A 25,004-nucleotide genomic window follows, 5' to 3' on the forward strand; every position below is an offset into this window, starting at 1 on the left:
GTTAAGTGTATCCAGTCCACGGATCATCCATTACTTGTGGGATATTCTCCTTCCCAACAGGAAGTTGCAAGAGGATCACCCACAGCAGAGCTGCTATATAGCTCCTCCCCTCACTGCCATATCCAGTCATTCTCTTGCAACTCTCAACAAAGATGGAGGTCGTAAGAGGACTGTGGTGTTTTATACTTAGTTTATTTCTTCAATCAAAAGTTTGTTATTTTTAAATGATACCGGAGTGTACTGTTTATCTCAGGCAGTATTTAGAAGAAGAATCTGCCTGCGTTTTCTATGATCTTAGCAGAAGTAACTAAGATCCTTTGCTGTTCTCACATATTCTGAGGAGTGAGGTAACTTCAGAGGGGGAATGGCGTGCAGGTTTTCCTGCAATAAGGTATGTGCAGTTAATATTTTTCTAGGGATGGAATTTGCTAGAAAATATTGCTGATACCGAAGTAATGTAAGTAAAGCCTTAAATGCAGTGATAGCGACTGGTATCAGGCTTATTAATAGAGATACATACTCTTATAAAAGTGTATTTTAAAACGTTTGCTGGCATGTTTAATCGTTTTTTATATATGTTTGGTGATAAAACTTATTGGGGCCTAGTTTTTTCCACATGGCTGGCTTGAATTTTGCCTAGAAACTATTCCCTGAGGCTTTCCACTGTTGTAATATGAGTGGGAGGGGCCTATTTTAGCGCTTTTTTGTGCAGAAAAATTACAGACACAGACATCCAGCTTCTTCCTGCATGATCCAGGACTTCTCTGAAGGGCTCAATAGGCTTCAAAAGTCGTATTGAGGGAGGTAAAAAGCCACAGTAGAGCTGTGGCAGTTGTTGTGACTGTTTGAAAAACGTTTTTGTCATTTGTTATTCCGTTTTTGGTATTAAGGGGTTAATCATCCATTTGCAAGTGGGTGCAATGCTCTGCTAACTTTTTACATACACTGTAAAAATTTCGTTAGTGTAACTGCGTTTTTTCACTGTTATTTCAAATTTGGACAAAATTTGTGTTTCTTAAAGGCGCAGTAACGTTTTTTATATTGCTTGTAAACTTGTTTGAAAGTGTTTTCCAAGCTTGCTAGTCTCATTGCTAGTCTGTTTAAACATGTCTGACACAGAGGAACCTACTTGTTCATTATGTTTGAAAGCCATGGTGGAGCCCCATAGGAGAATGTGTACTAAATGTATTGATTTCACCTTAAACAGTAAAGATCAGTCTTTATCTATAAAAGAATTATCACCAGAGGGTTCTGTCGAGGGGGAAGTTATGCCTACTAACTCTCCCCACGTGTCAGACCCTTCGCCTCCCGCTCAGGGGATGCACGCTAGTATGGCGCCAATTACATCAGGGACGCCCATAGCGATTACCTTGCAGGACATGGCTGCAATCATGAATAATACCCTGTCAGAGGTATTATCTAGATTGCCTGAATTAAGAGGCAAGCGCGATAGCTCTGGGGTTAGGAGAGATACAGAGCGCGCAGATGCTGTAAGAGCCATGTCTGATACTGCGTCACAGTATGCAGAACATGAGGACGAGGAGCTTCAGTCTGTGGGTGACATCTCTGACTCGGGGAAACCTGATTCAGAGATTTCTAATTTTAAATTTAAGCTTGAGAACCTCCGTGTATTGCTTGGGGAGGTATTAGCTGCTCTGAATGACTGTAACACAGTTGCAATTCCAGAGAAATTGTGTAGGCTGGATAGATACTATGCGGTGCCTGTGTGTACTGATGTTTTTCATATACCTAAAAGGCTTACAGAAATTATTAGCAAGGAGTGGGATAGACCCGGTGTGCCCTTTTCCCCACCTCCTATATTTAGAAAAATGTTTCCAATAGACGCCACTACACGGGACTTATGGCAGATGGTCCCTAAGGTGGAGGGAGCAGTTTCTACTTTAGCAAAGCGTACCACTATCCCGGTTGAGGACAGTTGTGCTTTTTCAGATCCAATGGATAAAAAATTGGAGGGTTACCTTAAGAAAATGTTTATTCAACAAGGTTTTATTTTACAGCCCCTTGCATGCATTGCGCCTGTCACTGCTGCGGCGGCATTCTGGTTTGAGGCCCTGGAAGAGGCCATCCATACAGCTCCATTGAATTAAATTATTGACAAGCTTAGAACGCTTAAGCTAGCTAACTCATTTGTTTCTGATGCCATTGTTCATTTGACTAAACTAACGGCTAAGAATTCCGGATTCGCCATCCAGACGCGTAGGGCGCTATGGCTTAAATCCTGGTCAGCTGACGTGACTTCAAAGTCTAAATTACTCAACATTCCTTTCAAGGGGCAGACCTTATTCGGGCCTGGCTTGAAGGAAATTATTGCTGACATTATTGGAGGCAAGGGTCATACCCTTCCTCAGGACAGGGCCAAATCAAAAGCCAAACAGTCTAATTTTCGTGACTTTCGAAATTTCAAGGCAGGAGCAGCATCAACTTCCTCCGCTTCAAAACAAGAGGGAACTGTTGCTCATTCCAGACAGGCCTGGAAACCTAACCAGTCCTGGAACAAGGGCAAGCAGGCCAGAAAGCTTGCCGCTGCCCCCAAGACAGCATGAAGGAACGGCCCCCTATCCGGAAACGGATCTAGTGGAGGGCAGACTTTCTCTCTTCGCCCAGGCGTGGGCAAGAGATGTTCAGGATCCCTGGGCGTTGGAGATCATATCTCAGGGATATCTTCTGGACTTCAAAGCTTCTCCTCCACAAGGGAGATTTCATCTTTCAAGGTTATCAGCAAACCAGATAAAGAAAGAGGCATTCCTAAGCTGTGTGCAAGACCTCCTAGTAATGGGAATGATCCATCCAGTTCCGCGGACGGAACAAGGACAGGGGTTTTATTCAAATCTGTTTGTGGTTCCCAAGAAAGAGGTAACCTTCAGACCAATCTTGGATCTAAAGATCTTAAACAAATTCCTCAGAGTTCCATCATTCAAAATGGAAACTATTCGGACCATCCTACCCATGATCCAAGAGGGTCAGTACATGACCACAGTGGACTTAAAGGATGCCTACCTTCACATACCGATTCACAAAGATCATCATCGGTTCCTAAGGTTTGCCTTTCTAGACAGGCATTACCAATTTGTAGCTCTTCCCTTCGGGTTGGCCACAGCCCCGAGAATTTTTACAAAGGTTCTGGGCTCACTTCTGGCGGTTCTAAGACCGCGAGGCATAGCGGTGGCTCCCTTATCTAGACGACATCCTGATACAGGCGTCAAGCTTTCAAATTGCCAAGTCTCATACAGAGATAGTTCTGGCATTTCTGAGGTCGCATGGGTGGAAAGTGAACGTTGAAAAGAGTTCTCTATCCCCACTCACAAGAGTCTCCTTCCTAGGGACTCTGATAGATTCTGTAGAGATGAAAATTTACCTGACGGAGTCCAGGTTATCAAAACTTCTAAATGCTTGCCGTGTCCTTCATTCCATTCCACGCCCGTCAGTGGCTCAGTGCATGGACGTAATCGGCTTAATGGTAGCGGCAATGGACATAGTGCCATTTGCGTCCCTGCATCTCTGACCGCTGCAATTATGCATGCTAAGTCAGTGGAATGGGGATTACTCAGATTTGTCCCCTCTACTAAATCTGGATCAAGAGACCAGAGATTCTCTTCTCTGGTGGCTATCTCGGGTCCATCTGTCCAAGGGTATGTCCTTTCACAGGCCAGATTGGACGATTGTAACAACAGATGCCAGCCTTTTAGGTTGGGGTGCAGTCTGGAACTCCCTGAAGGCTCAGGGATCGTGGACTCAGGAGGAGAAACTCCTCCCAATAAATATTCTGGAGTTAAGAGCAATATTCAATGCTCTTCTAGCTTGGCCTCAGTTAGCAACCCTGAGGTTCATCAGATTTCAGTCGGAAAACATCACGACTGTGGCCTACATCAGCCATCAAGGGGGAACCAGGAGTTCCCTAGCAATGTTAGAAGTCTGAAAGATAATTTGCTGGGCAGAGTCTCACTCTTGCCACCTGTCAGCGATCCACATCCCAGGCGTAGAGAACTGGGAGGCGGATTTTATAAGTCGTCAGACTTTTCACCCGGGGGAGTGGGAACTCCATCCGGAGGTGTTTGCTCAACTGGTCCATCGTTGGGGCAAACCAGAACTGGATCTCATGGCGTCTCGCCAGAACGCCAAGCTTCCTTGTTACGGATCCAGGTCCAGGGACCCGGGAGCGACGCTAATAGATGCTCTAGCAGCTCCTTGGTTCTTCAACCTGGCTTATGTGTTTCCACCGTTTCCTCTGCTCCCTCGACTGATTGCCAAAATCAAACAGGAGAGAGCATTGGTGATTCTGATAGCGCCTGCGTGGCCACGCAGGACCTGGTATGCAGACCTAGTGGACATGTCATCTCTTCCACCATGGACTCTGCCTCTGAGGCAGGACCTTCTAATACAAGGTCCTTTCAATCATCCAAATCTAATTTCTCTGAGAGTGACTGCATGGAGATTGAACCCTTGATTCTATCAAGGCGTGGCTTCTCCGAGTCAATCATTGATACCTTAATACAGGCACGAAAGCCTGTCGCCACGAAAATCTACCATAAGATATGGCGTAAATATCTTTATTGGTGTGAATCCAAGAGTTACTCATGGAGTAAGGTTAGGATTCCTAGGATATTGTCCTTTCTCCAAGAGGGTTTGAACAAAGGCTTATCAGCTAGTTCTTTAAAGGGACAGATCTCTGCTCTGTCTATTCTTTTGCACAAGCGTCTGGCAGAGGTTCCAGACATCCAGGCATTTTGTCAGACTTTGGTTAGGATTAAGCCTGTGTTTAAAACTGTTGCTCCCCTGTGGAGCTTAAACTTGGTTCTTAAAGTTCTTCAGGGAGTTCCGTTTGAACCCCTTCATTCCATTGATATTAAACTTTTATCTTGGAAAGTTCTGTTTTTGATGCCTATTTCCTCGGCTCGAAGAGTCTCTGAGTTATCTGCCTTTAAATGTGATTCTCCTTATCTGATTTTTCATTCAGACAAGGTAGTTCTGTGTACCAAACCTGGGTTTTTACCTAAGGTGGTTTCTAACAGGAATATCAATCAAGAGATTGATGTTCCATCATTGTGTCCTAATCCTTCTTCAAAGAAGGAACATCTTTTGCATAATCTGGACGTAGTCCGTGCCTTGAAGTTTTACTTACAGGCTACTAAAGATTTTCGTCAAACATCTGCCTTGTTTGTCGTTTACTCTGGACAGAGGAGAGGTCAAAAAGCTTCGGCAACCTCTCTCTCCTTTTGGCTTCGGAGCATAATACGCTAAGCCTATGAGACTGCTGGACAGCAGCCCCCTGAAAGGATTACAGCTCATTCTACTAGAGCTGTGGGTTCCACCTGGGCCTTTAAAAATGAGGCCTCTGTTGAACAGATTTGCAAGGCTGCGACTTGGTCTTCGCTTCACACCTTTTCAAAATTTTACAAATTTGATACTTTTGCTTCTTCTGAGGCTGTTTTTGGGAGAAAGGTTCTACAGGCAGTGGTTCCTTCCGTTTAAGTTCCTGCCTTGTTCTTCCCATCATCCGTGTACTTTAGCTTTGGTATTGTTATCCCACAAGTAATGGATGATCCGTGGACTGGATACACTTAACAAGAGAAAACCTAATTTATGCTTACCCGATAAATTTATTTCTCTTGTAGTGTATCCAGTCCACGGCCCGCCCTGTCCTTTTAAGGCAGGTCTAAATTTTAATTAAACTACAATCACCACTGCACCCTATGGTTTCTCCTTTCTCGGCTTGTTTCGGTCGAATGACTGGATATGGCAGTGAGGGGAGGAGCTATATAGCAGCTCTGCTGTGGGTGATCCTCTTGCAACTTCCTGTTGGGAAGGAGAATATCCCACAAGTAATGGATGATCCGTGGACTGGATACACTACAAGAGAAAATAATTTATCAGGTAAGCATAACATGTCTCTTGTGATGTATCGAGTCCACGGCCCGCCCTGTTTTTTCTAAGACAGGCATTTGTATTTTTATTTTTGAAACTTTCAGCAACCACTGCACCCTATAGTTTCTTCTTTTTCTTCCTAGCCTTCGGTCGAATGACTGGGAGGTGGAGTTTATGGGGGAGCTATATAGGCAGCTCTGCTGTGGGTGCTCTCTTTGCCACTTCCTGTTGGGAAGGAGACTATCCCACAAGTAATGGATGAATCCGTGGACTCAATACATCACAAGAGAAATGAATTTATCAGGTAAGCATAAATTATTTTTTTCAGGCTGAACAAGCAATCGGTTGTTAGCGCTCTAGAGTCCTTATCTTCTTCACCGCTGGGACATTGCAGTGAGACCGGTCGGCAGGTAGGCGCCTCAGCAGAGCTGCTGAGGCGTAGAGGTATCTGACTGTTGGTTAAAAATGTTTTGTTTATCTAAAAGTGATACGTTTTTGTTTTAAGCAGGAAAATAGTTTGCATTTAGAATGTATACATTCAGGATTTATAAGCATTCTGTTTAAAATTTGGCTTTTCTTTTTGCAGCACATTTTTTCACATGCTGTAAACAAGTTCAGTTTTAAATTTTAAAGGGCCAGTAACATTTTTTTGTAATAAAAAATGTTTTACTTTCTTTTTTGCTTATTTCATTATTGTCCTCTAATATGGATTTAGAAGCTGTGCAAAATGTTACTTGCGCCATGTGTTTGGATGCCAATGTGGAACCACCAGTTCCTTTTTGTCCCTTTAAGCTATAGAGATAAAATTTTTCATGTACAAAATTTTTCAAAGGCGGATGCTTCTCAGGAGTCTAATAATGAGATTCAGAGTGTGCTGCAGCTTTCTCCCCAAGCGTCCCAATCTTTAATGCCCGCACAAGCAGTGCCCTGTACTTCTACTCTAGCACCTGCTGGAGTTACATTAAAAGACATAGCTGTTCTTTTGTCTTCCACAATTTCTGATGCGTTGTCTGCTTTTCCTATGCTACAAGGCAAACGTAAGAAGGACAACCATGTGGTCAGTGAGGTTTCTGATGATATGGTGGCAATTTCGGATGTACCCTCCCAGGGAACTGAGATGGAGGGTATAGAGGTTCTATCGGAAAGCGAAATTTGAGACTCAGGGAGTTCCTTACCTTTGACTGATTCAGAGGTTGTCTATTTCAGGTTTAAACTAGAACACCTCCGCCTGTTACTCAGGTTTTTTTTGGTTACTTTAGACGACTGTGATTCCACAGTAATGGTCGCTCCTGCGAAATCAACTAAATTGGACAGATATTTTGAAGTTCCTTCTTACTCGGATGTTTTTCCAGTTCCTAAGCAAGCTTCGGAGATTGTTTCTAAGGAATGGGAGAGACCAGGTATTCCCTTCTCTCCTTCTCCTATTTTCAAAAAGATGTTTCCTATAGCTGTCAGGGAAGCGGTTCCTAAGGTGGAAGGGGCTATTTCCACCTTGGCCAAACAAACTACTATTCCTATTGAGGATAGTTGTGCTTTTAAAGACCCCATGGACAAGAAGTTGGAGGGTCTACTTAAAAAGATTTATGTTCAACCAAGGTCTGCTGTTGCAGCCGGCTGCGTGCATTGCTACTGTCACCAGTGCGGCAGCTTATTGGTTTGATGCTCTGTCCGAGTCTCTTAAGACTGAGACTTCTTTAGAGGAGATCCAAGATAGGATTAAAGCTCTGAAGTTAGCCAATGCTTTTATTACGGATGCTTCTCTGCAAATTACTAAATTGGCAGCTAAGAGTACAGGGTTCTCTATCCTAGCCCGCAGAGCCTTATGGTTAAAACCTTTGTCTGCGGACGTATCGTCTAAGTCTAAGCTTCTAGCAATTCCTTACAAGGGAAAGACCTTGTTTGGACCTGACCTGAAGGAAATTATCTCAGATATCACGGAAGGTAAGGGTCATCTCCTTTCTCAAGATAAGAGAAGTAAACAAAAAGGACAACAAAGTAATTTTTCGTTCCTTTCGAAATTTCAAGGGCAATTCCTTCTCTTCCTCCTCTAAACAGGAAGGAAACTATTCACAATCTATGCCTTCTTGGAGACCCAACCAGTCTTGGAACAAGGGTAAACAATCCAAGAAGCCTGCTGCTAAATCCAAGTCAGCATGACGGGCTTACCCCCGATCCTGGACCGGATCTGGTAGGGGGCAGACTTTCTTTCTTCGTTCGGGCTTGGGTGCGGGACGTTCAGGATCCCTGGGCTATAGAAATAGTGTCTCAGGGATACAAACTGGAGTTCAAAAATTTTCCTCCCCAAGGAAGATTTCTTCTTTCAAGATTTTCTGCAGACAGCTGTGCTTCCATTATATTATCAAGCTTCTCCCATTGATGCATGATTCTACTATATATGCAGCCGGATCCTCGCTATAGTATAATTTATTTATCTGTATCACTCTATTCTTATGGGCAATGTGCTGTCTGCGGCCGAGACAGCACAACGTGTTTGTATTATTATGCATAAATAAAACTTTACCGCTGAGAACCTACTGTTAAATGTAAAGGAGAAAGCTGACATTATCATTTCCAAGCGAAAAGGCATATAGACTATTTGCGTAGGGACCTTAGTTACATCCTGATGTTCACTGATAGCTATCACCCCTCAGCTCACATACTATATTGCTGACTACATACACCTTTTTATGTGGTGATGATAACTTATATGTGTTAGGATCTTAACCCTATGCTTCTAGAAACCACAGAAGAGCTAGGGCCCTGCTGTTAGGTTAGGTTAAATACCTCCACTGCTATTATCTTACCCCTAAGCGTTGTTGCTTAGAGGAGGGTCAACTGCATATCCTCATTTTCCCCCTATGTACACTCAACTACTGTATATGCTTTAAAAATATTTGCTTAAGATATTTTGCATATTGGTATATAACATGTTTAGTCTGATGGTAGATAATATTTGCATATTTCTCCATACTCTGTTATATCTTGTTGCACATTACAGCTTTCCTATATGCTGCTACATATGCTATACAATTTGAAATATATACTGTTCAGTCTGAAACAATCGGGTATATTCAACTACTGCATATGCTTTAAAAATATTTGCTTAAGATATTTTGTATATTGGCATATACAATGTTCAGTATGATAGTTGATGATAATATTTGCATATTTCTCAATATTCCGTCATATCTTGTTGCACATTAGAGCTGTCCTATATGCGGCTAAATATGCTATACAATTTGAAATATACACTGTTCAGTTTGAAACAATCCTATCCTCCAGATCCCCCTATATATACTCAACTACTGTATATGCTTTGAAAATATTTGCCTAAGATATTTTGTATATTGGTATATAACATGTTTAGTCTGATGGTAGATAATAATATTTGCATATTTCTCAATACTCTGTTATACCTTGTTGCACACTACAGCTTCCCTATATGCTGATATATATGCTATACAATTTGAAATATATATTGTTCAGTCTGAAACAATTAGGTATATTCAACTATTGCATATGCTTTAAAAATAGTTGCTTAAGATATTGTGCATATTGGTATATAAAATGTTCAGTATGATAGTTGATAATATTTGCATATTTCTTAATATTCTGTTATATCTTGTTGCACATTAGAGCTGTTCTATATGCGGCTAAATATGCTATACAATTTGAAATATATACTGTTCAGTTTAAAACAACCCTATCCTCCAGATATATATTTGCTGATGTGAATTTTCCCTTATTTCATGTTAACCAATGGCCGCAAGCAGTATGTATGTCTCTTTTATATCTTCTGTGTTCTTTGAGGTTGCAATATTCATGTTGAATGATTACTCTGTATTATTTGAAAAACCCAATCAAAATTATTTTAAAAAAAAAAAATGTATTATCTGCAGACCAGATAAAAAGAGAGGCATTCTTACATTGTGTAAGAGACCTCTCCTCCCTGGGAGTAATTATTCCCGTCCCTGTACATGAACACGGGCAGGGTTTTTATTCAAATCTGTTTGTAGTTCCCAAAAAGGAGGGAACTTTCAGACCTATCCTAGACCTCAAGGGTCTAAACAAGTTTCTCAGAGTTCCATCATTCAAGATGGAAACTATTTGTACCATCCTTCCATTGATCCAGGAGGGTCAATTTATGACGACAGAGGATTTAAAGGATGCATATCTTCATGTTCCTATCCACAGAGATCATCACAAGTTCCTAAGGTTTGCCTTTCTGGACAAACACTTTCAGTTCGTGGCTCTTCCTTTCGGTCTGGCCATGGCACCCAGAATTTTCACAAAAGTTCTGGGGTCCCTGCTGGCAGTTCTAAGACCGCTGGGCATTGCGGTGGCGCCTTATCTGGATGATATTCTAATCCAGGCACCATCTTGTCAACAAGCAAGGTCCCATACCGACATTGTGCTATCCTTCCTAAGAACTCACGGGTGGAAGGTAAATATGGAAAAGAGTTCCTTAATCCCGAAGACAAGGGTGACTTTCTTGGGAACTCTAATCGATTCTATGAGGATTTTTCTGACATAGGTCAGGAAATTAAAGATTCTAGATACTTGTCGAGCCCTTCAGCCCAATCCTCGGCCGTCAGTGGCTCAGTGCATGGAAGTAATCGGACTGATGGTGGCGGCAATGGACATCATACCGTTTGCTCGGTTTCACCTCAGGCCTCTGCAGTTAAACATGCTCAGGCAGTGGAATAGAGATTATGCAGATTTGTCTCCTCGAATAACCCTGGAACAGGAGACGAGGGACTCTCTTCAATGGCGGTTGTCTCTGGATCATCTATCCCAGGGAACCTGCTTCCGCAGACCTTCCTGGGTGATTGTGACAACAGACGCCAGTCTTTTAGGGTTGGGAGCTGTCTGGGGCTCCCTAAAGGCTCAGGGAGTATGGACTCAGGCAGAGTCTGTTATTCCTATAAACATCCTGGAACTAAGAGCGATCTTCAATGCTCTTCTGGCCTGGCCTCAGTTGGCTTCGGCCCAGTTCATCAGATTCCAGTCGGACAACATAACGACAGTGGCTTCTATCAATCATCAGGGAGGAACGAGGAGTTCCTTAGCGATGACCGAGGTAGCCAAGATAATTCAGTGGGCAGAGGCCCATTCTTGCCATCTGTCAGCGATCCACATCCCAGAGGTGGACAACTGGGAGGCGGACTTTCTGAGCAGGCAGACTTTTCATCCGGGAGAGTGCATCGTGGCAGAATGCCAATCTCCCGAGAGATACTGGTCGAGGTCCAGGGATCCCCAGGCAGAACTGAGAGATGCTCTGGCAGTTCCTTGGTCCTTCAGCCTAGCTTACCCCCGTTTTTGATTCAAGCGATGACCCGAGGCAGAAGTTCAAACAGGAGAAGGCATCAGCGATCCTCATTGCCCCTGCTTGGTCTCGCAGGATTTAGTATGCAGATCTGGTGGACATGTCATCTCTGCCACCTTGGAGACTTCCGTTGAGGGAGTACCTTCTCATTCAAGGGCAGGGATAGGCATAGACCAAAGCTGTGGCGGACATTTTCCAAAGTGCAGACCTTAGGGAAGGACACCAAGGTCTACATTTAGCTACCAATCAGCAAGCTCTACCCAGGTGCTCAATCAAAAATGGGCCGGCTACTAAGCTTACATTCCTGCTTTTTCAAATAAAGATACCAAGAGAACAAAGGGAAATTGATAATAAGAATAAATGAGAAAGTTGCTTAAAATTGCTTGCTCTATCTGCATGCTCTATCTGAATCATGAAAGAAAAGAAAATTGGGTTTAGTGTCCCTTTAATGGAATTTCCATCAATCTAACTGGATCATACATTCTAAAGTGTGTGGTGCACGAAAGGTTAAAAAGGAAATATCACCATTTTGTTGGCTTTAGGGCACAAATAATACAGTAACAAAAATTAAAGTGTCATAGAAAGCTGGCCTCTTTGTGACCTGTTAGTTTGTGAAACCCCACAAGTTTCTTAAATTTCATTATTATTAATGGTTAAAAATCTAATCTTTCAGAGAGAAAAAATAAATACATAAAAAAACAGACAGAACTGTAACTTGTATGTGATAAAAACATGAAACAACATTTAAAATTATTATATATAATATATATTTTTTTTTAATCAGACTATGATTTTCTTAGCTATTCTCCTGAATTTATAAATATTATGCATTTTAAATTAAAATGTACATAGTCAAAATGACAAAATAGTATTGAGTATTTATATATCATGGCAGTCTGGGATATCAGAATAGCTATTGTCTTTAACTGAAGAAATTAAAATTGTAATACATTTATAACAACAGAGGTAAACTAGAGATGCGCCAAAGCAGGACACAAGCTAAAATTACCAATATGGCTTGCTTATAATCAGCACTAGATCTCAGGTTGGTGCACTGCTTTTTTTATGCTTTACCTTTGCATATAAAGAAACAGTGCAATGGCAGCTTGCTTCTTGAATCGTCCCTCTCTCATCTCACTCGGAGTCACTTTCCTGCTACTGAGTGGCGTCCTCAAGCGGCACTGCCCCAACCCTACGAAACATGGCGCCACATGTGTCAAGGAGGATTCTACATATCCCGAGTCCCTCCCCACCGCAGAACAGGCGGCGGACACTGCAGGGGCCAGTCACGGACACAAGTGTCTGTGTACGGACACCTTGCCTATCCCTGTTCAAGGGCCCTTCCTTCACCCAAATCTAGTTTCTCTGAAGCTGACTGCTTGGAGATTGAACGCTTAATCCTATCCAAGCGGGGTTTTCTTTCATGTAATTAGCAAGAGTCCATGAGCTAGTGACGTATGGGATATACATTCCTACCTGGAGGGGCAAAATTTCACAAACCTCAAAATGCCTATAAATACACCCCTCACCACACCCACAAATCAGTTTTTACAAACTTTGCCTCCCGTGGAGGTGGTGAAGTAAGTTTGTGCTAAATTCTACGTTGATATGCGCTTCGCAGCAGGCTGGAGCCCGGTTTTCCTCTCAGTGTGCAGTGAATGTCAGAGGGATGTGAAGAGAATGTTGCCTATTTTAATTCAATGGTCTCCTTCTACGGGATCTATTTCATAGGTTCTCTGTTATCGGTCGTAGAGATTCATCTCTTACCTCCCTTTTCAGATCGACGATATACTCTTATATATACCATTACCTCTACTGATTCTCGTTTCAGTACTGGTTTGGCTTTCTACTACATGTAGATGAGTGTCCTGGGGTAAGTAAGTCTTATTTTTTGTGACACTCTAAGCTATGGTTGGGCACTTTTATATAAAGTTCTAAATATATGTGTTTAAACATTTATTTGCCTTGATTCAGGATGATCAATATTCCTTATTTTCAGACAGTCAGTTTCATTATTTGGGATAATGCATATGAATAATTAATTTTTTTTCTTACCTTAAAAATTTACTTTTTTTCCTGTGGGCTGTTAGGCTTGCGGGGGCTAAAAATGCTTCATTTTATTGCGTCATTCTTGGCGCGGACTTTCTTGGCGCAAAAAAATCCTTTGTCATTTCCGGCGTCATACTTGTCGCCAGAAGTTGTTTGTGATTGCGTAATTTTTTTGACGTTTTGCGCCAAAAATGACGGTGACGCCGGATGTGGCGTCATTCTTGGCGCCAAAAGCATTTAGGCGCCAAATAATGTGGGCGTCTTTTTTGGCGCTAAAAAATATGGGCGTCATTATTGTCTCCACATTATTTAAGTCTCATTGTTTATTGCTTCTGGTTGCTAGAAGCTTGTTCATTGGCATTTTTTCCCATTCCTGAAACTGTCATTTAAGGAATTTGATAGATTTTGCTTTATATGTTGTTTTTTCTATTACATATTGCAAGATGTCTCAGATTGACCCTGGATCAGAAGCTACTTCTGGAAAAACGCTGCCTGATGCTGGATCTACCAAAGTTAAGTGCATTTGTTGTAAACTTGTGGTAACTGTTCCTCCGGCTGTAGTTTGTGATGAATGTCATGATAAACTTGCTAATGCAGATAGTATTTCCATTAGTAATGTTCCATTACCTGTTGCTGTTCCATCAACATCGAATACTCAGGGTGTTCCTGTTAATATAAGAGATTTTGTTTCTAAATCTATTAGGAAGTCTATGTCTGTTATTTCTCCTTCCAGTAAACGTAAAAGGTCTTTTAAAACTTTTCAGATGAATTTTTAAATGAACATCATCATTCTGATTCTGTTTCTGATGATGATTTTTCTGTTTCAGAGGATTCTGTTTCAGATATTGACACTGATAAATCTTCATATTTATTTAAAATGGAATTTATTCGTTCTTTGCTTAAAGAAGTCTTAATTGCATTAGAAATAGAGGAATCTAGTCCTCTTGATACTAAATCTAAATGTTTAAATTCGGTTTTTAAACCTCCTATAGTTATTCCGGAAGTTTTTCCCGTCCCTGATGCTATTTCTGAAGTAATTTCTAGGGAATGGAATAATCTGGGCAATTCATTTACTCCTTCTAAAAGGTTTAAGAAATTGTATCCTGTGCCATCTGACAGATAAGAGTTTTGGGACAAAATCCCTAAGGTTGATGGGGCTATCTCTACTCTTGCTAAACGTACTACTATTCCTATGGCAGATAGTACTTCCTTTAAGGATCCTTTAGATAGGAAAATTGAATCCTTTCTAAGAAAAGCTTATTTATGTTCAGGTAATCTTCTTAGACCTGCTATATCTTTGGCGGATGTTGCTGCAGCTTCAACTTTCTGGTTGGAGGCTTTAGCACAACAAGTGACAGATCATAATACTCATAGCATTGTTAAACTTCTTCAGCATGCTAATAACTTTATTTGTGATGCCATCTTTGATATCATTAGAGTTGATGTCAGGTATATGTCTTTAGCTATTTTAGCTACGAGAGCTTTATGGCTTAAAACTTGGAATGCTGATATGTCTTCTAAGTCAACTTTGCTTTCCCTTTCTTTCCAAGGTAATAAATGGTTTGGTTCACAGTTGGATTCTATTATTTCAACTGTTACTGGGGGGAAAGGAACTTTTTTACCCCAGGATAAAAAATCCAAAGGTAAATATAGGGCTGCTAATCGTTTTCGTTCCTTTCGTCAGAATAAGGAACAAAAGCCTGATCCTTCCCCTAAAGGAACGGTTTCTGTTTGGAAACCATCTCCAGTCTGGAATAAATCCAAGCCTTTTAGAAAGCCAAAGCCAGCTCCCAAGTCCACATGAAGGTGCGGCCCTCATTCCAGCTCAGCTGGTAGGGGGCAGATTACGATTTTTCAAAGAAATTTGGATCAATTCGATTCAGTCTTTGGATTCAGAACATTGTTTCACAAGGGTACAGAATAGGTTTCAAGATAAGGCCTCCTGCAAGAAGATTTTTTCTTTCTCGCATTCCAATAAATCCAGTGAAGGCTCAGGCGTTTCTGAAATGTGTTTCAGATCTAGAGTTGGCTGGAGTAATTGTGCCAGTTCCAGTTCTGGAACAGGGTCTGGGGTTTTACTCAAATCTCTTCATTGTACCAAAGAAGGAGAATTCCTTCAGACCAGTTCTGGATTTAAAAATATTGAATCGTTATGTAAGGATACCAACATTCAAAATGGTAACTATAAGGACTATTCTGCCTTTTGTTCAGCAAGGGCATTATATGTCCACAATAGATTTACAAGATTCATATCTGCATATTCCGATTCATCCAGATCACTATCAGTTTCTGAGATTCACTTTTCTAGACAAGCATTACCAGTTTGTGGCTCTGCCGTTCGGCCTAGCAACAGCTCCAAGGATTTTTACAAAGGTTCTCGGTGCCCTTCTGTCTGTAATCGGAGAACAGGGTATTGTGGTATTTCCTTATTTGGACGATATCTTGGTACTTGCTCAGTCTTCACATTTAGCAGAATCTCATACGAATCGACTTGTATCGTTTCTTCGAGAACATGGTTGGAGGATCAATTTACCAAAGAGTTCATTGATTCCTCAGACAAGGGTAACCTTTTTAGGTTTCCAGATAGATTCAGTGTCCATGACTTTGTCTCTGACGGACAAGAGACGTCTGAAATTGGTTTCAGCTTGTTGAAACCTTCAGTCTCAATCATTCCCTTCGGTAGCCTTATGCATGGAAATTTCTTTCATGTAATTAGCAAGAGTCCATGAGCTAGTGACGTATGGGATATACATTCCTACCAGGAGGGGCAAAGTTTCCCAAACCTTAAAATGCCTATAAATACACCCCTCACCACACCCACAATTCAGTTTTTACAAACTTTGCCTCCGATGGAGGTGGTGAAGTAAGTTTGTGCTAGATTCTACGTTGATATGCGCTCCGCAGCAAGTTGGAGCCCGGTTTTCCTCTCAGCGTGCAGTGAATGTCAGAGGGATGTGAGGAGAGTATTGCCTATTTGAATGCAGTGATCTCCTTCTACGGGGGCTATTTCATAGGTTCTCTGTTATCGGTCGTAGAGATTCATCTCTTACCTCCCTTTTCAGATCGACGATATACTCTTATATATACCATTACCTCTGCTGATTCTCGTTTCAGTACTGGTTTGGCTTTCTACAAACATGTAGATGAGTGTCCTGGGGTAAGTAAGTCTTATTTTCTGTGACACTCTAAGCTATGGTTGGGCACTTTGTTTATAAAGTTCTAAATATATGTATTCAAACATTTATTTGCCTTGACTCAGAATGTTCAACTTTCCTTATTTTTCAGACAATCAGTTTCATATTTGGGATAATGCATTTGAATTAATCATTTTTTCTTACCTTTCAAAAATTTGACTCTTTTTCCCTGTGGGCTGTTAGGCTCGCGGGGGCTGAAAATGCTTCATTTTATTGCGTCATTCTTGGCGTGGATTTTTTTGGCGCAAAAATTATTTTCCGTTTCCGGCGTCATACGTGTCGCCGGAAGTTGCGTCATTTTTTTGACGTTATTTTGCGCCAAAAATGTCGGTGTTCCGGATGTGGCGTCATTTTTGGCGCCAAAAGCATTTAGGCGCCAAATAATGTGGGCGTCTTGTTTGGCGCTAAAAAAATATGGGCGTCGCTTTTGTCTCCACATTATTTAAGTCTCATTATTTATTGCTTCTGGTTGCTAGAAGCTTGTTCACTGGCATTTTTTTCCCATTCCTGAAACTGTCATTTAAGGATTTTGTTCAATTTTGCTTTATATGTTGTTTTTTCTATTACATATTGCAAGATGTTCCACGTTGCAACTGAGTCAGAAGATACTTTAGGAAAATCACTGCCGGGGCTGGAGCTACCAAGCTAAGTGTATCTGCTATAAATTTTTGGTATCTGTTTCTCCAGCTGTTGTTTGTATTGCATGTCATGACAAACTTATTAATGCAGATAAAATTTCCTTTAGTACTGTTATATTACCTGTTGCTGTTCCGTCAACATCTAAATTTCAGAGTGTTCCTGATAAACATAAGAGATTTTATTTTTTAAATCCATTTAGAAGGCTATGTCTGTTATTTCTCCTTCTAGTTTACATAAAAGTCCTTTAAAACTTCTCTTTTTTTCAGATGAATTTTTAAATGAACATCATCATTCTGATACTGATAATGGTTCTTCTGGTTCAGAGGTTTCTGTCTCAGAGGTTGATGCTGATAAATCTTTGTATTTGTTCAAGATGGAATTTATTCGTTCTTTATTTTAAAGAAGTATTAATTGCTTTAGATATAGAGGATTCTGGTCCTCTTGATACTGAATCCAAACGTTTAAATAGGGTTTTTAAATCTCCTGTAGTTATTCCAGAAGTGTTTAATCTCCCTGATGTTTTTTCTGAAGTAATTTCCAGGGAATGGAATAATTTGGGTAATTCTTTTACTCCTTCTAAACGTTTAAGCAATTATATCCTGTGCCATCTGACAGATTAGAGTTTTTTGGGACAAAATCCCTAAGGTTTGGGGCTGTCTCTATTCCTGCTAAAATGTACTACTATTTCTACGGCAGATAGTACTAAATTTAAGGATCCTTTAGATAAGAAAATTGAATCCTTTCTAAGAAAAGTTTACTTATGTTCAGGTAATCTTCTTAGACCTGCTATATTTTTACCGGATGTTGCTGCAGCTTCAACTTTTTGGTTAGAAGTTTTAGCACAACAAGTAACAGATCATAATTTTATAGCATTATTATTATTCTATAACATGCTAATAATTTTATTGGTGATACCATCTTTTGATATCATTAGTGTTGATGTCAGGTATATGTCTCTAGCTATTTTAGCTAGAAAAGCTTTATGGATTAAACTTGGAATGCGGATATGTCTTCTAAGTCAACTTTGTTTTCCCTTTCTGTCCAGGGTAATAATCATTTTTTCGTTCTTTTTTTCATAATAAGGAACAAAAGCCTGATCCTTCATCCTCAGGAGCGGTATCAGTTTGGAAACGTTTTCCAGTTTGGAATATATCCAAGCCTTATAGAAACCTATAGTCAGCTCCTAAGTACCCATGAAGGTGCGGCCCTTTTTTCCAGTTCAGCTGGTATGGGGCAGATTACGTTTTCTTCAAAGGAATTTGGATTAATTCTGTTCTCAATCTCTGGTTTCAGAACATTGTTTCAGAAAGGTACAGAATTGGCTTCAAGTTAAGGCCTCCTGCTAAGAGATTTTTTTCTTTCCCGTGTCCCAGTTAACACAGCAAGGCTCAGCATTTCTGAAATGTGTTTCAGATCTAGAGTTGGCTGGAGTAATTATGCCAGTTCCAGTTCTGGAACAGGGACTAGGGTTTTATTTTATCTCTTCATTGTACCAAAGAAGGTCAATTCCTTCAGACCAGTTCCGGATCTATCGATATTGAATCGTTATGTAAGGATACCAACATTCAAGATGGTTACTGTAGGACTATTCTGCCTTTTGTTTAGTAAGGGCATTATATGTCTACAATAGATTTACAGGATGTGTATCTGCATATTCCGATTCATCCAGATCATTTTTAGTGTCTGAGATTCTCTTTTTAGACAAGCATTACCAGTTTTGTGGCTCTACCGTTTGGCCTAGCCTCAGTTCCAAGAATTTTTTTCAAAGATTCTCGGTGCCCTTCTTTCTGTATTCAGAGAACGGGGTTTTGGTATTTCCTTATTTGGACGATTATCTTGGTATTTGCTCAGTCTTCTCATTCGAAGAATCTCATGCGAATCGATTTGTGTTGTTTCTTCAAGATCATGGTTGGAGGATCAATTTACCAAAAAGTTCATTGGTTCCTCAGTCAAGGGTAACCTTTCTGGGTTTCCAGATAGATTCAGTGTCCATAACTCTGTCTTTAACAGACAAAAGACGTCTAAAATTGATTTCAGCTTGTCGAAACCTTCAGTCACAATCATTCCCTCCGGTAACCTTATGCATGGAAATTCTAGGTCTTATGACTGCTGCATCGGACGCGATCCCCTTTGCTCGTTTTCACATGCGACCTCTTCAGCTCTGTATGCTGAATCAGTGGTGCAAGGATTACACAAAGATATCTCAATTTATATCTTTAAAAACCGATTGTTCGACACTCTCTAACGTGGTGGACAGATCACCATTGTTTAATTTAGGGGGCTTCTTTTTGTGCTTCCGACCTGGACTGTAATTTCAACAGATACAAGTCTCACAGGTTGGGGAGCTGTGTGGGGATCTCTGACGGCACAAGGAGTTTGGGAATCTCAGGAGGTGAGATTACCGATCAATATTTTGGAACTCCGTGCAATTTTCAGAGCTCTTCAGTTTTGGCCTCTTCTGTAGAGAGAATCGTTCATTTGTTTTCAGACAGACAATGTCACAACTGTGGCATACATCAATCATCAAGGAGGGACTCACAGTCCTCTGGCTATGAAAGAAGTATCTCGAATTTTTTTGGTTTGGGCGGAATCCAGCTCCTGTCTAATCTCTGCGGTTTATATCCCAGGTGTAGACAATTGGGAAGCGGATTATCTCAGCCGCCAAATGTTCCATCCGGGCGAATGGTCTCTTCACCCAGAGGTATTTCTTCAGATTGTTCAAATGTGGGAACTTCCAGAAATAGATCTGATGGCGTCTCATCTAAACAAGAAACTTCCCAGATATCTGTCCAGATCCCGGGATCCTCAGGCGGAGGCAGTGGATGCATTTTCACTTCCTTGGAAGTATCATCCTGCCTATATTTTTCCGCCTCTAGTTCTGCTTCCAAGAGTAATCTCCAAGATACTGAAGGAATGCTCGTTTGTTCTGCTGGTAGCTCCGGCATGGCCTCACAGGTTTGGTATGCGGATCTTGTCCGGATGGCCTCTTGCCAACCATGGACTCTTCCGTTAGACCAGACTTTCTGTCGCAAGGTCCTTTTTTTCCATCAGGATCTGAAATCCTTAAATTTATAGGTATGGAGATTGAACGCTTGATTCTTGGTCAAAGAGATTTCTCTGACTCTGTGATTAATACTATGTTACAGGCTCGTAAATCTGTATCTAGAGAGATATATTATAGAGTCTGGAAGACTTATATTTTTTGGTGTCTTTCTCATCATTTTTCTTGGCATTCTTTTAGAATGCCGAGAATTTTTTTCAGTTTCTTCAGGATGGTTTAGATAAGGGTTTGTCTGCAAGTTCCTTGAAAGGACAAATCTCTGCTCTTTCTGTTCTTTTTCACAGAAAGATTGCTATTCTTCCTGATATTCATTGTTTTGTACAAGCTTTGGTTCGTATAAAACCTGTCATTAAGTCAATTTCTCCTCCTTGGAGTTTGATTTTGGTTCTGGGAGCTCTTCAAGCTCCTCCCTTTGAACCTATGCATTCATTGGTCATTAAATTACTTTCTTGGGAAGTTTTGTTCCTTTTGGCCATCTCTTCTGCCAGAAGAGTTTCTGAATTATCTGCTCTTTTCTTGTGAGTCTCCTTTTCTGATTTTTCATCAGGATAAGGCGGTGTTGCGAACTTCTTTTGAATTTTTACCTAAAGTTGTGATTTCCAACAACATTAGTAGAGAAATTGTGGTTCCTTCATTATGTCCTAATCTTAAGAATTCTAAGGAGAAAGCATTGCATTCTTTGCATGTTGTTAGAGCTTTGAAATATTATGTTGAAGCTACTAAGTCTTTCCGAAAGACTTCTAGTCTATTTGTTATCTTTTCCGGTTCTAGAAAAGGCCAGAAAGCTTCTGCCATTTCTTTGGCATCTTGGTTGAAATCTTTAATTCATCTTGCCTATGTTGAGTCGGGTAAAACTCCGCCTCAGAGGATTACAGCTCATTCTACCAGGTCAGTTTCTACTTCCTGGGCGTTTAGGAATGAAGCTTCGGTTGATCAGATTTGCAAAGCAGCAACTTGGTCCTCTTTGCATACTTTTTCAATTCTACCTTTTTGATGTATTTTCTTCTTCTGAAGCAATTTTTGGTAGAAAAGTACTTCAGGCAGCGGTTTCAGTCTGAATCTTCTGCTTATGTTTTTTATTAAACTTTATTTTGGGTGTGGATTATTTTCAGCAGGAATTGGCTGTCTTTATTTTATCCCTCCCTCTCTAGTGACTCTTGTGTGGAAAGATCCACATCTTGGGTAATCATTATCCCATACGTCACTAGCTCATGGACTCTTGCTAATTACATGAAAGAAAACATAATTTATGTAAGAACTTACCTGATAAATTCATTTCTTTCATATTAGCAAGAGTCCATGAGGCCCACCCTTTTTGTGGTGGTTATGATTTTTTTGTATAAAGCACAATTATTCCAATTCCTTATTTTATATGCTTTCGCACTTTTTTATCACCCCACTTCTTGGCTATTCGTTAAACTGAATTGTGGGTGTGGTGAGGGGTGTATTTATAGGCATTTTAAGGTTTGGGAAACTTTGCCCCTCCTGGTAGGAATGTATATCCCATACGTCACTAGCTCATGGATTTTCAGAGCTCTTCAGTCGTGGCCTCTTCTGAAGAGAGAGTCGTTCATTTGTTTTCAGACTGACAATGTCACAACCGTGGCATATGTCAATCATCAAGGAGGGACTCACAGTCCTCTGGCTATGAAAGAAGTATCTCGAATACTTGCATGGGCGGAATCCAGCTCCTGTCTAATTTCTGCGGTTCACATCCCAGGTATAGACAATTGGGAAGCGGATTATCTCAGTCGCCAGACCTTACATCCGGGCGAATGGTCTCTTCACCCAGAGGTATTTCTTCAGATTGTTCAAATCTGGGGTCTTCCAGAAATAGATCTGATGGCTTCTCATCCAAACAAGAAGCTTCCCAGGTATCTGTCCAGATCCAGGGATCCTCAGGCGGAAGCAGTGGATGCATTGTCACTTCCTTGGAAGTATCATCCTGCCTATATCTTTCCGCCTCTAGTTCTTCTTCCAAGAGTGATCTCCAAGATTCTAAAGGAGCGTTCGTTTGTCCTGCTGGTGGCTCCAGCATGGCCTCACAGGTTTTGGTATGCGGATCTTGTTCGGATGGCTACTTGCCAACCGTGGACTCTTCCATTAAGACCAGACCTTCTATCGCAAGGTCCTTTTTTCCATCAGGATCTCAAATCATTAAATTTGAAGGTATGGAGATTGAACGCTTGATTCTCAGTTATAGAGGTTTCTCTGACTCCGTAATTAGTACTATGTTACAGGCTCGTAAATCTGTGTCTAGGAAGATATATTATCGAGTCTGGAAGACTTACATTTCTTGGTGTTCTTCTCATCATTTTTCTTGGCATTCTTTTAGAATTCCTAGAATTTTACAGTTTCTTCAGGATGGTCTGGATAAAGGTTTGTCTGCAAGTTCTTTGAAAGGACAAATTTCTGCTCTTTCTGTTCTTTTTCACAGAAAGTTTGCTTATCTTCCTGATATTCATTGTTTTGTACAGGCTTTGGTTCGTATAAAACCTGTCATTAAGTCAATTTCTCCTCCTTGGAGTTTGAATTTGGTTCTGGGGGCTCTTCAAGCTCCTCCGTTTGAACCTATGCATTCTCTGGATATTAAATTACTTTCTTGGAAAGTTTTGTTTCTTTTGGTCATCTCTTCTGCTAGAAGAGTTTCTGAATTATCTGCTCTTTCTTGTGAGTCTCCTTTTTCTGATTTTTCATCAGGATAAGGCGGAGTTGCGAACTTCATTAAAATTTTTACCTAAGGTTGTGAATTCTAGCAACATTAGTAGAGAAATTGTGGTTCCTTCATTGTGTCCTAATCCTAAGAATTCCAAGGAAAGATCGTTGCATTCTTTGGATGTAGAGCTTTGAAATATTATGTTGAAGCTACTAAAGATTTCCGAAAGACTTCTAGTCTATTTGTTATCTTTTCCGGTTCCAGGAAAGGTCAGAAGGCTTCTGCCATTTCTTTGGCGTCTTGGTTAAAGTCTTTGATTCATCATGCTTATGTCGAGTCGGGTAAAACTCCGCCTCAAAGGATTACAGCTCATTCTACTAGGTCAGTTTCTACTTCCTGGGCGTTTAGGAATGAAGCTTCGGTTGATCAGATTTGCAAAGCAGCAACTTGGTCTTCTTTGCATACTTTTACTAAATTCTACCATTTTGATGTGTTTTCTTCTTCTGAAGCAGTTTTTGGTAGAAAAGTACTTCAGGCAGCTGTTTCAGTTTGATTCTTCTGCTTATAATTTCAGTTTTTTTCATTATAAGATTTAAACTTTATTTTGGGGTGTGGATTATTTTTCAGCGGAATTGGCTGTCTTTATTTTTATCCCTCCCTCTCTAGTGACTCTTGCGTGGAAGTTCCACATCTTGGGTATTTATTATCCCATACGTCACTAGCTCATGGACTCTTGCTAATTACATGAAAGAAAACATAATTTATGAACTTACCTGATAAATTCATTTCTTTCATATTAGCAAGAGTCCATGAGGCCCACCCCTTTTTTTTTGGTGGTTATGATTTTTTTGTATAAAGCACAATTATTCCAATTCCTTATGCTTTCGCACTTTTTTCTTATCACCCCACTTCTTGGCTATTCGTTAAACTGATTTGTGGGTGTGGTGAGGGGTGTATTTATAGGCATTTTGAGGTTTGGGAAACTTTGCCCCTCCAGGTAGGAATGTATATCCCATACGTCACTAGCTCATGGACTCTAATATGGACGCTAATATGAAAGAAATGAATTTATCAGGTAAGTTCTTACATAAATTATGTTTTTCTGATTCGGTCATAGAGACCATGATTCAGGCTTGTAAGCCTGTAACTAGAAAGATTTACTATAAGATATGGCGTAATTATCTCTATTGGTGTGAATCCAAGGGCTACTCATGAGTTAGGATTCCCAGAAATTTGTCTTTTCTTTAAGAAGGTTTGGAGAAGGGTTTGTGGACAAGTTCCCTAAAGGGGTCAAATCTCTGCCTTATCTTATTTTGTTACACAAACGTCTGGCAGATATCCCAGATGTTCAATCATTTTGTCAGGCCTTGGTTAGGATCAGACCTGTGTTCAAACCAGTTACTCCTCCATGCAGTTTGAATTTGGTTCTCAAAGTGTTATTTCTTGTTGCTATCTCTTCAGCTCGTAGAGTATCTGAACTCTTGGCGTTGCAATACACTTCGCCTTACCTTATTTTCCATTCAGATAAGGTAGGTTTACAGACTAAACTAGGTTTTCTTCCTAAGGTTGTTTCAGACAGGAACATTAATCAGGAGATTGTTGTTCCTTCATTGTGTCCTAATCCTTCTTCTAAAAAGGAACGTCTTCTACATAATTTGGACGTGGTCCGCACTTTAAAATTCTACTTACAAGCGACTAAGGATTTTCGTCAATCCTCTTCTTTGTTTGTAATTTTCTCTGGAAAACGTAGGGGTCAGAAAGCTACGGCTACCTCTTTCTTTTTGGCTGAGGAGTATCATTCGCTTTGCATATGAGACTGCTGGACAGCAGCCTTCTGAGAGGGTTACAGCTCATTCCACTAGGGCTGTTGCTTCTTCATGGGCATTCAAAAATGAAGCTTCTGTAGAAAAGATTTGCAAGGCTTCAACTTGGTCCTCTCTTCACACTTTTTCTAAATTTTACAAATTTCATACTTTGCTTCGGCTGAGGCCGCTTTTGGGAGAAAGGTTCTTCAAGCAGTGGTGCCTTCCGTTTAGGTTCCCTGTCTTGTCGCTCCCGTATTATCTGTGTCCTCTAGCTTGGGTATTGTATCCCTTAAGTAATGATGATGATCCGTGGACTCATCGTGTCTTTAAAAAGAAAAAAAAATTTATGCTTACCTGATAAATTTGTTTCTTTTTAGACACGATGAGTCCA

Source organism: Bombina bombina, chromosome 2, assembly GCF_027579735.1.
Source record: "Bombina bombina isolate aBomBom1 chromosome 2, aBomBom1.pri, whole genome shotgun sequence".
Lineage (NCBI taxonomy): Eukaryota > Metazoa > Chordata > Amphibia > Anura > Bombinatoridae > Bombina > Bombina bombina.